We start from the raw sequence: 15025 nt of genomic DNA on the forward strand, positions 1-15025 counted from the left end.
GCTCAGGAGAGTCTGCCTTTCTGGAACACCATTTGTTTGGACAGGACAGGCCAGTAAGGCTTTTCATCTCTTTAAAGCTCCCAGGGCAGAGAGCATATTTGAGGAATTCCTTTTTTCAAAGTTTTTTTTTTTTTTTTTTTTTGCCCCTTCCAACATTTTGTTTAAGAGAAAATGAGATGTCTATCTTCTGTTTCCTTATTTTTTTTCAGGAAAGCAAAGGGTTGTTGACTTCCTCCCTCTCCCCTCCCTTCCTTCCTTCTTCCCGAAGGTACTCATCTGAGAAAAAGAGAACGAAGTATTGTTCCTGTTCTCTTTCTTAAGTCATTCGAAACACTGTCCCTGCGAGTTCTTTAAGTTCCCTGCATTCTGTACACAAGGAGGCAGAAAGAGAGGGAGAAAGACAGAGAGACAAGGGATCAGGTAAACCTCGGGGGCGGCTGCAGCCTCTCAGACTCAGGAGCTGGTAAGTTACCCACGCAATCCTTTCTACTTCCATTTCAATGTCCCTGCGATGGATGTTACTGTGGGCATCTTCCACAGAAAATACCTTACTGGGTGTAATCCTTAATCAAAGGGTGTGACTGAAGGATGGCCCAGAATTGAAGCTTGTATGTCTTTTTTTTTTTTTACCTTTGAGAGAATACTGATGTTCTGCAGAGTTGAGCCTGGCAGAACTGGACATAGAATTGCACTGGGCTAAGATGGACATTGTGTTAAATCTGAATTTTGGCACAGATTAGGTGGTGGATTAACCAAGAGCCACTGGAGCGCTGTGTCTCACCGAGAATTCGCTCTTCCTCAGTGCTGTGTCCTCGGAGCATTCTCAGGGTGTCTGTTAAGAACTGTGGTTTGCTCTGGGGATTTTGTTACCCATTGTCTCGATGGAGGTGCCTGCTCTTGTTCTTTCCTTTTCATTTGACATCCCCCGCCTCAAAGAGGACTGTTAATTTGTGACTGTTATTCTGCCTCACTGAGGCAGGAGGGGGAAAAAAGAAGACAATGTCACTTTGAATTGTACTGTATGGGGGGGTGGTGCTTATGTGTTCAGGCTCCATATGTGGGTTGAGTGTAAATTTATTATCGCTGTCCACTGAAGATGTCATCTGCCATACAAAAGAGGGCAAAGATGTAGGGGCAAGTTGCTTTAATTTTGGAAAACAACATGCCACTAGGACAGGAAGATTGAGATCGATCACTTGCATCAGTAGGAGTGAATAACCAAGCTAAACATTGAAGAATATTTCTCCAGTGCCTGGTTTTTTAAGCATCAAATAGAATACAGCAAACTAATCAAGATTCTACACACAATTAATTTTAAAAAGTCTATCTTGCTTCATTTAGATTCATCAGAAAGTATAATGTTACAAAGAACTTATCATGGCAAGCCACAAGGGAGCCAAGATCACATTGTCAAAAACAGACCAGCAAGGTTGCTCTGAAAGACTGTGTATATTTACTAATATTAATCGTTCAACTCAGAGAGGTGTTGAATGGGTGAAAGACAGAGGATGGGCAGAGGTTTTCTTACATTCGTTTCTATGAAATTTACTGATTGAAGTCATCTGGGATGTGAAGAGTGTAATAAAATTAGCTGTTCTCTCATTTATAAATTAATTTGGCCAGACTATGCATTAACCATGCTCAAGTAATTAATCTTTATTTAAAACTGAGCCATCATCTTAATAAGAGTAAGAAAATATGATAAAACTGGACTATTATGTGGGTTTTGTTCCATTAGTCAGACCTTTTTTCTTCTCCTTTTTTTTCAAGAGACTTTCCATAGGAGCACTATAAAATGAGCAATGGGAAAGAGATATGATAGCGTTTTCCTGCTTGTGGAGGCAAAATTATGCTAATAATTATTGAAAGTGGTTTCTAACTCCCCTACCACCTACCCTTATTCACCCCATTTCATAGATCTTCAGGTCAAAGGGTAGCCAGGACTGATCAGCTTGGGCATTTTTGTTTCTTTTTTTCCCATCTTTTATCAGCAAATATGACTCAGTAGAAAACTCAGGGCTGCAATTTTTCGTGCTTCTTTCAGTTTCGTTTTTCCTTGATAATATATTTAATTTTATGCCCAATTAGAACAACATCAGAGAATACTATCTCATTTGGGTTATTGAATAAAAGCACCAGAGGCAACACAACATGGAAAAAATGACAGCAGAGTCACACTGACAAGTAAGGCAAAAGGTGGGTCTGCCTGTGGCCCGGAAACAGCCCCTCCTGAGGCTGTGTCTCCAACGTGGCCCAGGATTAAGGAGCTCAGGATAGGTTCTTTTCTGTAAAAGAAAAAATATATATTCAGTATTTCCATTTGAGTTGTTAACTCATTGCCATGAGAATGTTTGTTGGATACTGGGGAAAAAAATGCAGCTCCCTAAAGAAGAACGTCATTGACAAGCTTAACCTAGTTGCTACCAATCTGTCTTCACTCAACTCCAAAGAGTGAGTTGGCATTTGTGGAAACTTCCAGTGTGTGATTCTTACTCGGAGTCATCACAGGCTCTTCTGTGATATCATTAAGGAAACTCCAGCTTGAAATGAACCACAATTTGACACACAGAAGGTTGCATTAATTAATTTGTGCCAAAGTTGTACATATAACTAAACCATAAATTTGCTGTATAGATGTTAAATCATGTTAGGATGTGTCCTGTGGGCTGATATGTGAATTAAATTCAAGCAAGCAGAACATCAAAGCCCAGGCTTTGTTGTTATCCAAATCTGGGTTTGAATTTCAGCTTTGTCGCTTACTGTGTGACACTTACTTTGGCCAGGTAATTAACTCCTCTAAGCTGCAGTTTCCCCTAAAGTAAAATTGCATCTATGTAATCGAGTTGTAGCGAGGATTAAACAAGCTTATTTATGTAACACAATTAACACAAAGTGTGGTAAGTAGTTGAAGTCAATCCATGTCAGATGTAATTTTTAAGCCTTATAAGGTACTGTCTTTTGAACGCAGACAGTAGAATATATACACTATAATTTGTATCATGATCCTTGATCAATACTATACCAAGGGTCTGTCAAAACAAAAATCATCCCTCATAGCTTTGGAGTTGGGCACACATTGAGTGAAGCTGTCCTGAATCCCAAAATCTTGCAAAACAAAGGAAAGCAGAGTTTACTGTTTTGGTGTTTATCTCTGCTAATGGCAGAAACAGCCAGATTTAGCCTCATTAAAATGCCATCTGTGTTCAGCAGAGGAGAGAGTAGGGGAGAGTTTGTCTTGGGATGAAAGTCTTCAATTTTCATCATGAAGAGACTACATGATGTTGTGGACGTTTCATTCTCCCTTTCACCCACTTCCCCAAGATCGTGAGCTCTGCGTTGTTGATGACCTTTTCCCTGGCAGTGGAGGGCTAGAGACTTTTTTTTTTTTTTTTGGAGACCATTGTGGCAGTTCATGACTCAGTCAGAGACAAGAAGATCTGAAGTGACATGTTCTCCTCACAGTACAGACTAAGCATGCTCAGTGACCCCTCTCCTCAAACATTTTAGCGGCAAGCCGCCTGTCACAGATGAACAGAACACTGGTACCACTACTGTGTGTGTGTGTGTGTGTGTGTGTGTGTGTGTGTGTGTGTGTGTGTGTGAAAGGGAGATCCAACTGCTAGTTTTCTCACTCTAAACTTTAAAACCTACATGCTAGTTAGTCTGTCAAGTAATAACGATACTTTAGCTTAGTTAAACTTCCCTCTCCACTTTACCAGAGCAAAAAACAACCACCACAGCAACAACCAGAAATCGACCACCAATATCCCAAACCGCTGAGGTGCCTTTGTTAGAGTCAGAGGCCCTGATACAATAGAGACTTGCTTGGACAACTTGACCTTTGGAGAGAAGATTGAAGCTGTGCTGTTCTACGCTAAAGTGCAAAACACGCGTCTCAGGTGGCTTAGGATAAGAGAGCAAAGACCAGACTGGGAGTCAGAGCACTTCTGCCAACCTCTGCTGCCCTCTCCACGCATGACCTGACAGATGTCTTCACTTGCTTGGACCTCAGTTTTCTCTCTAAAATGATGAAGTTGGATGAAACCAGTGACCCTCAAGGGGGTCTCTGTGTGTGAGTGTGTATTAGAATTCATTGGGGACTTGTTTACACTCTGCTTCTCTCCTGCCCACTGCCCACATGATCTATAAGACTCATGCTGTGATTTTCTCACTGTTTTGTTCTGTCTTCTTCAGGATTGCATTGACATTAAATTAAAATGTGTTTTTACATTTTTGTTCTAAGAACCGTACTTTACTTTTAAGCATAATTCCTATTCGGCATTGGATGTTCTCTTTAGAATATAGTTTCAAATATATCGTTATTCTAGAAGTTGTTAGTTTTATGGAGTAAGGAATATGCAACCAATCTGATCAATATTCTATAATGACATATATTATAAAGAGCAATTACTTACCATTACAAATATTGGAATTCTATATGAATAGTGCTTTTTGATTTATGCATTTATATATAATTTGTCTCTTATACTGAGCATGCATTCTTTCTTTAATCAGAGAAAACACAGATACTGTTTTTATATTTGCTTTAAAGAATATAGATTCAATATCATATGTTTTTTGGTTTTATTTTCACCTTTTTACAATGTGTGTTGTGCTGAGCCTTTATTAGAAGTTAGATCCTTGTCCCTAAATTAATACTGACATGGAAAGGTGAAAGATTGATAATGGTGTTTGAAAAACCAGCACCCACAAGTCATGTTAAATCTGCTAATCAAAAGAAAACTGTGTGGCTAATAAGTAGAGCAGCAGTGGATATAGTTTTCCACATGACAGAGAGATACTGTCAGAAACAGCTAGCCTAATGACGGCTATTCTTTTTAACTATTCAAATATCAAATTCATTTAGATGAAACTATGACATTTAGATAAAATAATAAGAGCTTGTCTTCATCGGAAGTTATCTAGAATACATAAATTCACTAGAAAGTAAGCACCATGAAGACATGGCCGTCTTTTGTTCACTGCTGTAAGCATACAGCCTAGAACATATAATAGATGCACAAAATATCTGTTGAATGGATGATAAATAAGTGGGCTGTAGAGTGAAACATGCCATCTTTAGTTAATACTAAACACAGCAGTTAGTAAGTTAAAAATCAGTCAGTCTCTCCGGGATTCTGGACAATGTCAAACTTCCAGCTTGGCATGTTTATTTCCCACCTGAACTGACTGAATGGCTCACTCCTCCATCACACGCCTGGGGCTGCTACATGTATATTAACATGTCATCTTGGTAAGGGTCCTACCCACCTGTTCGTGGGTGATAAACATTTATCAGATACACAGAAAAGACTGTTGGTTGCATTTTATTTTCCATTTCTTTTCTGGGCAGATGATGGGTTAGCACATTGTTTTTGGCGAGAGAGAGAGTGGTCATTTGTTTTTCCTTGACTGAGGCCGTCGTGAGCCAGGATTTAGCCTTGTAGGAAATGCTCAGTGCTCTCTGGTTTTTACAGGCAGGGCTGTAAATCCAAGTTAAAGGGATGCCACTGGGGTTGAGTTTACACAAACATGAAGGAGTGAATTCAGGGAGGGAAACGTGATATCCTTGTGGTGCACAATACCCTTTCCTTTATATAATTAGGCACTGGAGACAGCCAAAATGAACAAATACTGGACTGTGGCAGTTTTGCACTTATATGGCAAATGTAAAAGTGGTAAATATAAGCATAAATATAATAACAACTTTGCTGTCTTAGTTGTTAAGCCCTCTCATTGATAAAGCCTATCTCTTTGGTGCCAAATACCAGGACCACACAAAGGAATTCTTCCCCCTTCTCTTTTGCTATGATCTGTTACGGCCCCACTTTGACCTCATCTGTGATGGCCACTGGTATTAATGGGGAATGAGATAACCACAAGAGTACCACCACCACCCACAGCATTTATGGAAGAGTTTTTAGCAAGTCTGGGGCCTGCCAAGAACTTTACGTACATTATTTCACTTAACCCTACCATTCTAAGAAGTAGGTGCTGTATACTCCCCCACTTTAGAGATGAGGAAAGGCAACTACCTTGTTTAACAGATAAGCTAGAAAAAGTAGATAAATTACTCAGGGTCACTGAGTTGATGTTGCTTGTTTTCAGGTTTCTCATTAAGGAGGAAGCAGCTAATAACTTTTTTTTTTTTTAATTAAGTATCCCTTAAGGTGTGCATGCATCCTCAGCCATGTTGCTTTGTGACCCCCCGCCCCCCACCCGCCCCACCCAGCTCCACACAGACTGCAGCCCACCAGGCTCCTCTGTTCATGGGATTTCCCAGGCAAGAATACTGGAGTGGGTTGCCATTTCCTCCTCCAGGGAATTTTCCCGACCTAGGGGTCGAACCCATGTCTCCTGCATTGCAGGCAGATTCTTTACTGCTGATCCATCAGGGAAGCCCATCCATTATGGCAGTGTTCCTCAAATGGAGTTAAATAGCCAACAGGATGGTATCACCTGGGAATTTGTTAGAAAAGCAGAATCTCAGGCTGTATCCCAGACCCCCTGAATCGGAATCAGCATTTTAACATGATCTCCACATGATTCAGGTGCACAATCATGTTTGAGCAGCACTGCCTTAGGGTTTTGATCTGTTGTATACACAGATTGACATAAGTCCCTGTCCTATGGAGTTACAAAGCCCTTTCATAAACTCTGAACTTGTCCAAGACAGCATTACTCCCTCTCGGATAACGGTGTTACTGGACAAACCTCAAGTCTATTCAGCTTTGAGCAACATTAGGCATGACTTTTATGGTCTCAACTAGCAATGTGACACCATACAAAGGGACCCTGATAATCCCAGAGAGTAAAGGTCTGGGGTATTGTTTTTCAAGTGTGTTCTGAGAGCCGAACATCAGAGTCACTGGGATAGATTCCTAGACGCTTCTCCAGGTCTGATGAATCTGGGGAGGGGCCTCAGAGGGGAACATCTTCCTTGTGGTATCATCTTGTGGCCTAAGGAAGACCTAGCAGGGGCAGTGACAAGTTTGGGGAACATTATTCCAAAAAGGTGTCCAGCTTTTTCAGCAGTTTGAAAAAATATTTAAATGCAATAGTATGAAATAGAGTATCTCAGATTATCTTCTTCCAAGAAGAAGAGGTATTCTACCAGCTTCTTCCTTTGAAAGCTGGAGAACAGGGACAAGACACCCCCTGCTATCTGCCTCTGGGAAAAGAAGGGTGGGTCCCCAGCATCACCGCGCAAGAGCAGATGCCAGCACACACCCCTCACTCTTCCCAGTTCGAAAGAATCCTTAGAGCTTCCTCTGCACTGGGGACTCACCGTTCTGGCTTAGAACAGAAATCAAGAGGGGGCTATTGTTGGAGGGGTGGGGAAAGGAAGCCGGGCCGGAAGAGAGTGAGGGAGAGGACCGGAATAGCCTCTGGTTGGCTTGGGCCTGGACAAAACGCCTCTGCCTGGATGGAGGCAGTGGCTTCTCCCCCTTAATCGAGCCCCTCTGGCCTTCTTCCACAGGAAGTGTAGGGAGAGAAAGAACTTTGAGTTTTCAATGCTGTTTTATGGAACACCCACCACAAAAGCCACTACTTGTCTCTTGCTGTTTTTCTAATTCAGGTGGTTTTCTTCCCCATAGCATAGTGGAGCTTCCTCTCCTTCCCTCCACACCTAGTAGCTTTTTCAGTTTAAAAAAATGTACAAAGAGAGGTCTTTCTTATCCTGAAAAGTGTATGTATTGAGAACTTTGAAGGTGCTAAGGAGCACCATACTTAATCCGTCAAGGTGGGGCTCCTGAACTATTAGAACTTGAACTCTTAGGGTGAAGAACAAGCAAAAAGCTCTACAAGGTTACTCCTAGGTATATCCAGAATCCTAGCCCCTAGTGGATTTTTTAAGAGAGTAGGGCAATCGTGGTCTTTCTCGACGCTTAGGAGATAGTACACAATGCAGCAAACAAGCTGGTGTCTCCTCCCACTGCCCACAGCTCCTCTGCGCCCAGTGTTGTCTACACAACCCCCCAGGGATGGAGAATTCTTACCTGCTGGCTGTAGCCTAGGCCATGAGTCTTAATGAGGATGTTAGAGAAGGAGAGAAGAGCCTAGGTTTTGGAAAAGAAGGTGCAGCTCAGTATTACATCATTTTGGTGTGTCTGTACAACCTTTAAGTGCTCAGATGTCTCACACTTTACACTAGCTCCTCTTGCTCTTTCTGAGCCTCCGAGGAAAGGAATTGTGGTATCACTCACTCAGTGCCTGCAGTTAGGAAGGACGTTCAGCGGTGAGCAGATCCTACCCCAGAAGCATTAGGGTAGAAAGTGCCAAGTGTATTTGCCTTCAACCAATGTGGATTTTGGGGGAGATGGTGTTGGTTAACTTAATAAAGTGTTATCTCTTCTGTTCATGGCACATGTGCTTTACACACGTGTGTATAAACACACATACACAGAGACTCTCCAAAGTCACTGGCTCTTATAAAAGGAAACTGTGGATTAACCCCAAACCAAGAATTAGTATATGACTCTCAGTCCCCTGTACTTTCATACAGATTTACTATTGTAATTAAATTTTTCCTAGTGATGATCAAAAAAAAATCCCTGAATTTTGTTAGCTAGTGGCAGTGGAGGAGAAGGTAAGAGAGGACTTGTGTTATTGCAAGAAATTCATAAAGTGTTCCATTAACTTGTGTGTTGATTTGAGAATGTTATTAATGCAGGAGAGAAAGCTAAACTCTGAGTTAGTGATAGAGGCTTGAGTGTGCTCACTGACACATGGACAGAAGGCAAGTGAGTGAACCTAAAAGCATATAGAAATTTAATATATGACAAAAAAAGCATTGCATATCAGAGAGGAAAGTTAGATTATGTAACTAATTGTTGGGACACCTAGGGAGAAAACAAACTTATATCCCTTCTTTATTTTGTAAAATTTGAGACAGATCAAAGATTTAAAATGTTAAAAATAAAAACATAAACATAATAGGAAAATGGCAGATTTTTAAAAAAATCTCAAAGTAGGAAAAGTCTTTCTAGTTTTATCTAAAAGCCTGAACATTTGTTATACATTAAAATTAAAAAAGCTTCTATAGGTCCCAAATTCAATAAGCAAGATCAAAATAGCAAATAAAAAACTAGGGGAAACATTTTAAACATGTATATCACAAAGAACTTAATATGACCAGAAAATGGGCAGAGGACATGAAACACATTTCATATTAAATGAAATCTAGTTAGTTCTTAAACATGTAAAAAATAAAAGATAACATGTTGTTGTTCAGTTGCTCAGTCATGTCCGACTCTTTGTACCCCCGTGACTGCAGCAGGCCAGGCTTCCCTGTCCTTCACTGTCTCCCACAGTTTGCTCAAATTCATGTCTACTGAGTCAGTGATGCCATCCAACCATTTTGTCCTCTGTCGTCCCCTTCTCCTCCTGCCTTCAGTCTTTCCCAGCATCAGGGTCTTTTCCATTGAGTCAGTTATTGCATCAGGTGACCAAGGTCTTGGAGCTTCAGCTTCAGCATCAGTTCTTCCAATGAATATTCAGGGTTTATTTTCTTTAGGATTGGCTGGTTTGATCTCCTTGCTATCCAAGGGACTCTCAAGAGTCTTTTACTTCATAATAAATAAATGCAAATTAAAACTATGAGATACCATTTTTTACCTACTTGATGAAACAAAAGTTGAGGCACTTGTTGGCATATTTGTTTCTGTGGATCTGGAGAGTACTGTCATACATAGATGGTGGAATGGAGAATTAGTAAAACTTCACTGTAGAGAGCAATTTGTGAGTGTCTATAAAAATGTAAAATTGACTCCTCTTAGAAATTATCTTACAAATATACTTGAAGTGAAGTGAAGTGAAGTCACTCAGTCGTGTCTGACTCTTTGCAACCCCATGGACTGTAGCCTACCGGGCTCCTCCATCTATGGGATTTTCCAGGCAAGAATACTGGAGTGGGTTGCCATTTCCTTCTCCAAGAGATCTTCCCGACCCAGGGATTGAACCCACATCTCCCGCATTGTAGGCAGACGCTTTACCATCTGAGCCACCAGGGAAGTCTCTCACAAATATACTTAGATGATGTAAAAAGATATACCTACAATGCAAGATTAAAAAATAGATTAGAGTAGCATAATTGTTCACCCAATAAGGGATTGGATCAATTAAGTACATATCCATATGCAATGAAAATGCTTCTGATTTTAAGTTCCATGTTCTGATAATTTCCTTAAGGATGATCACTTCACATCCATCTACATCCTCTTGTCCTGTCCCGGCCAGCATGACACCGAATGCCACATATAAAGTCACAGCCAAAGGCCATGTTCCTTCTCCTTCAGTTGCCTCTCAATTTATAGGGTCCCTATTCCCTTGGCAACATGTGAAATATGAGTGTCAACCAGGGTGAGAAAACAGTCCTGGAAGCCAGGTTTGAGAGGGAGTGGCACGGCAGTATAGAGGAGTGATTACAACCCCTGCTCTGCGGGCAGCTGCTTGAGATCCAGTCCCCACCCTCTCGCTTGCCAGTGGTGTGATCATGCATAGTTTAATTTTTTCATCTGCACGACAGGTATAAAATAGCACCACCCTCTTAGGGCTTGTTCTGAGGATTAAGAGTGATAATTCATGCAACTGCTTACTCACAGTGCCTGCCTCATAGTAATATTCAATAAATGTTAGCTCTTTTAATTATTAATCTGAACTTTCCCTCCTGCCCATGGGACCTGAAACTCTCTTGGGGGAGGAGGGAAGAGAGGCATCTAAGTTATCAAATTGTGTACTCATTAGCATCATGAACTTGGAATGCTGGGATGACTGAAGGGTTTTTTTTTTTTCAATCCAACAAGAATAAAGGGAGAGACTGGAGTAATTTCTGCTGCCCCCAAGTTAGTATCATTGAGGGAAACTTCTTCCAAAATTCTATGTCCTGGAGTCAATTATATCCTGAAAATATGATGAATGCAGGCTGTAAAACTGCAAGATTGTATGTAACATTATGCTGGGAGTTGAGCCAGTTAAGCAGCAAGTTTCAATTTGCATGAAGAATATGCCTTAAATTACATTTGGATCAAACTATCATTAAATATTAACATTAGGGCCATAGTATAACTTCCTCTCCATGGTAGTCATTTAATAAATACGAGTTGCAGTTTCAAACCGAACCAGACCGCAATCTTCCATCACTGTGATGTGCGTACGCCCCTGTTTCCCAGCTTTAGTCTCAGCGCAGCACAGCAAGGGATAAACTCAACCCAGCCAATCTGTGCATCCCTGTAACTGCAAGGGTCCCAGTCATAGATAGCAGACCTCTGGCAAAAACAATAAAACATATTTGATGGCTTTTACATGAACTGAATTTCCCTTCTGTGTGTAAGGTGATAGTGAACCCTCTTTGCATGCATCTTACATATATATAAGGAAAGAGACACAGGAAGAGATTAAACACTAATGACTACTTCCAGACCCTTTCTATCTAGACTTCTATCAGATGTACAAACTTGCTATAGGTAGCAGTTTAAGAGGGGAAAACTCATTGCCGCCAGAAGACCTAGGTTATTCAAAGTATCTTCCTTTGTATGCCTTATATGTTATTAGATCACATTCTAGAACTAGATTCCAGAAGACATGATCTAGCTTAATGGGTTGCCCTGCCTACTAATTCTTTCATGTGTCTGTTCTCCCTAACTACATTGGAACCGTCTTTGTCAGAGACTGTTTTTTAACCATTTTTGTACTCCCTCAGACAAGAACCCTCCAACTTCTTGTTCTCATCTTAATCCTCTCTGAGATTCTTTGTAAAAGCTCTTATTATCCCCACTTTAAATATGAGTAAACTAAAACTGAGAGATGATGGACGATTCAGCAGAATCGTTCATGCCGCTCTGCGAATCTCCAGGGTCTGTGGAGTTATTGCAAGGAATCAAGGGGTCTCTACTTGGATGTCAAGTGCATACTGTTTGTGTGCTGACTCATGTTTTAAAAGTATATGTACCTCTGCTTTCAAATATGGTTCTTTATATCATGGTAATTAATAAAATATAAATTAATGTAAAATGTTACTGAGTTAAAAATAGCTTTTGGTTATTTTGTATTTTTACTGGGGATTTGCAAAATGAGTTTAGTTACTTAGTTATGGAATTTATGAAATTTACAAAGGGAATCATGCTGAGAAACTTGGAAACCACTGTCTGTAGACCAAAGCTGGGGTTTTCCAATAAATTACATGGAGGTACTTTGAATAATCTAGGTCTTCTGGTAGAAATGAAATTTTCCACTCTAAAACTGCTACCTATAGCAAGTTTGTACATTTGATAGATGTCTAGATAGAAAGTGTCTGAAAGTAGTCATTATTGTTTAATCTCTTCCTTTGTCTAACAACTATCTCCCCAAAGACTCCTGGTTCCTTCCTTTCTAACCTGTGTGACCTTGCGCAATCTGCTTAACCTATTTGTGTACCAGTTTCCTTACTGGCAGAGTGGGGGAAAGCGTAGCGCCTACCTCACAGGATGCTGTGAGGTCGCATGAGTTAATACACGTGATAACTTACACATTCCTGCTGCATAAGAAACATTCAGCAAGTGTGGTTGTTGTTGTGGCACCACTTGGCACTGTTTTTGTCACATAGCTGGAACTTGATACACTTTGTTGGGGATGAATTAGTGAATAAGTGAAAATGTGGCACAGGCAGCAAGGGCAATCTAGAGTCATATAACTTCTCGTCTACATCTCTTTAGTTACAGGCAGGATTTTTATGCAGATGCTGCATTTGGAAGTATTTGCTTCAGTGAGCTTGAGATAGAGAGATGATGAGGTTTCTATATCTTCTGGTCCAGTAGCCTTTACAAATCTATCAATTTTATGCATTAGATTCATCAAAATATGCATTTAATGGATCAGGCAGGAAAAGTCTGGGCTTGGAGCTCATGTCAAGTACAGGCTTTATTCCTCATCAAAAACTGTAAGAGGAAACAAGACCAGTAGACCGTCTAGATGGGAGGAGAAAAGCATTGCTTTCTTGCCACAAACCAAAATGCTGAGGATCACAGTTATGAGAGGGTCAAAGGAAGTTAGAATGACCTTTCATAGCAGGCTCAATGTTTATCTAGCTTAAAATTTCACTTCCAGATCATCCCATGGATAGTTATTTAGCTTTATTCCATAAACAACCTTTGAGCCAGATAGAAAGTTTTTTTATTTTTCTTTTTTTCAGTGTTTGCAAAACGAGGTGTTGATGGCAGGAGAAAAGAAGCCCTCACTAGATTTTAAAAATGGGCCACCCCAAGTGTCGCTGCTGGCTGACATAGTTGTTTCTAACAAAGGTGTCAGGCATATGGGCCAGTGCAGAGACAATTGGCTTTTCTGAATTGGATGCTTGTCCCAAGGCCAGGCAATAATAATCCTAGCAGCTACTCACCCTTGGCTATCCCACGTGGGCAAGGCTCTATGCTGGTCCTATGGACACTACATGAATAAAACCCAGTTTGAGCTTTCCAGATATTTGCAGTTAATTGGCGGTTATACTGAATGGAGGTGAATATGCTTCCCTTTCACCTCCATGCATTGACCCTATTTCTGCTTACTGTGACCACACAAAACAAATCCAGTCCTTCCATGTGTTGGTTCTTCAAAGTATTCAAGTAGAAGACATCAAATCCCCAGACCTCCAACACACCTCCTTAAGACACCGGGGTTGGTCAGCTATCTCAGTAAGGTGAGGTTTTACATCTCCCCTCCAGCAGGCTGCACTCCTCTGCATGTGTTCCGTTGTGTCTCTGTCTGTAACGTTTGACTCAGAAACCCCTCCCCACCATCCCAGCGGTTTCACCAGTGCACAACCAGGGCTCTCTGAAGCCCATTTCAGGTCTGGAGCAATTGCTGAAATTTTCCCTCAGAAGGTCCAGATGAAAAGGCCTGGAGTAAAAAACAGAGAACTTGGAATGAGAATTATTGATTTGTGTTATCATTTTTCTAAACTTCTAGCCCTAATCTTGTTTCAGGTCTTTCTCCTTCCTATTTATGACCATGAGAATCTCTTCTTACCAGTGTTGTTAGGAAACCAAAACATACTAGTATAGTTATTATTTATTGAGTGGGTTTTTGTTTTGTTTTGTTTTTGGTCAGGTGTTTTATATGTCATATTTTATGAACTCTCAGAATTAACCTTGTGAGGTGGTTTTCTTTCTTGTTTGTTTGGCTTCCATATGAGAAACCTGAGGCTCATAGATTAACTGCTCACAGTTGGTAAATGAAAGACACAGAAGTCAAACCCCGGCTACTTATCTTCCTCGTTTATGCTCCTTCTACCTCACTCAGCCTCTCTGTGACATGGAAGGTTGGAACATTCCTAGCACTTTATCTGATCATACTACATGCTCAGTAAATGTTAGTTTCCCTTTCTCTCTTCATCCTCCCCCTTCCTCCAATGAATGCAACCTAAAAATGAGGAAGAGGGTTGTGAGCTGACAAAAGTATATGCCAGACCCCTGAGGTGGCCATGCAACATGAACTCCAATGTGAAGTGCCTTCAGCCCTCTAAGCTCTCCCAGAGGGCTATGGGCTGGCTCTAAAGGGCCCCGTTGACATCTAATAGCCAACCGGTTTAGTATCAAGGGATGTCTAGGGGTTCTTTCTAACCAATTTGCACCTTTTATAGCTTCTTTGTCTTTCTTCTAATAATTCTATTCATTCCCCAAACTCCAGTTAAATTGAAAGTCTTCAGAACTACCAGCACCTCAAACCTAGTCCTGCCTCATTTGGACCTTTGAGTCCATAAAACAGGGTAAGATGTAGACAGAAAGTGTCATCTCAGGGGGAGGAAGGAGGTGTCAGGGTGGGCTTCTCTTTGGTTCCTTCTGCCTTCACTGGGGTCTTTTATGCTCCTTGGAGAGGTTTCTAATGTAGCATTGTCAGCAACTGTCTTACTCAGGTTCAGTAGTTCTCAACTAGGGGCAGTACATTCCATTACCACCCCTACCCCCAGGCATCTGGAAGCAGGGAGGGTGCCTTTTGGTTATCACAATGACCAGGGGGTACCACTGGCATCTAGTAGCTGGGGGAGGGCATGGAT

At 41.0% G+C, this 15025-nt stretch overlaps 1 protein-coding gene across 1 annotated transcript in view; it reads left to right on the top strand.

Moving 5' to 3' along the window:
• Positions 1-297: 297 nt before the first annotated feature.
• The window catches only part of ZNF366 (zinc finger protein 366), a 64541-nt gene continuing 49813 nt past the window's right edge, over positions 298-15025 (top strand). The window contains exon 1 of the mRNA XM_043887499.1: positions 298-463. The gene's annotated coding sequence lies outside the window, so the exon portion shown is untranslated. The remainder of the gene's footprint in view (positions 464-15025) is intronic.

Source organism: Cervus elaphus, chromosome 25 (assembly GCF_910594005.1).
Source record: "Cervus elaphus chromosome 25, mCerEla1.1, whole genome shotgun sequence".
Lineage (NCBI taxonomy): Eukaryota > Metazoa > Chordata > Mammalia > Artiodactyla > Cervidae > Cervus > Cervus elaphus.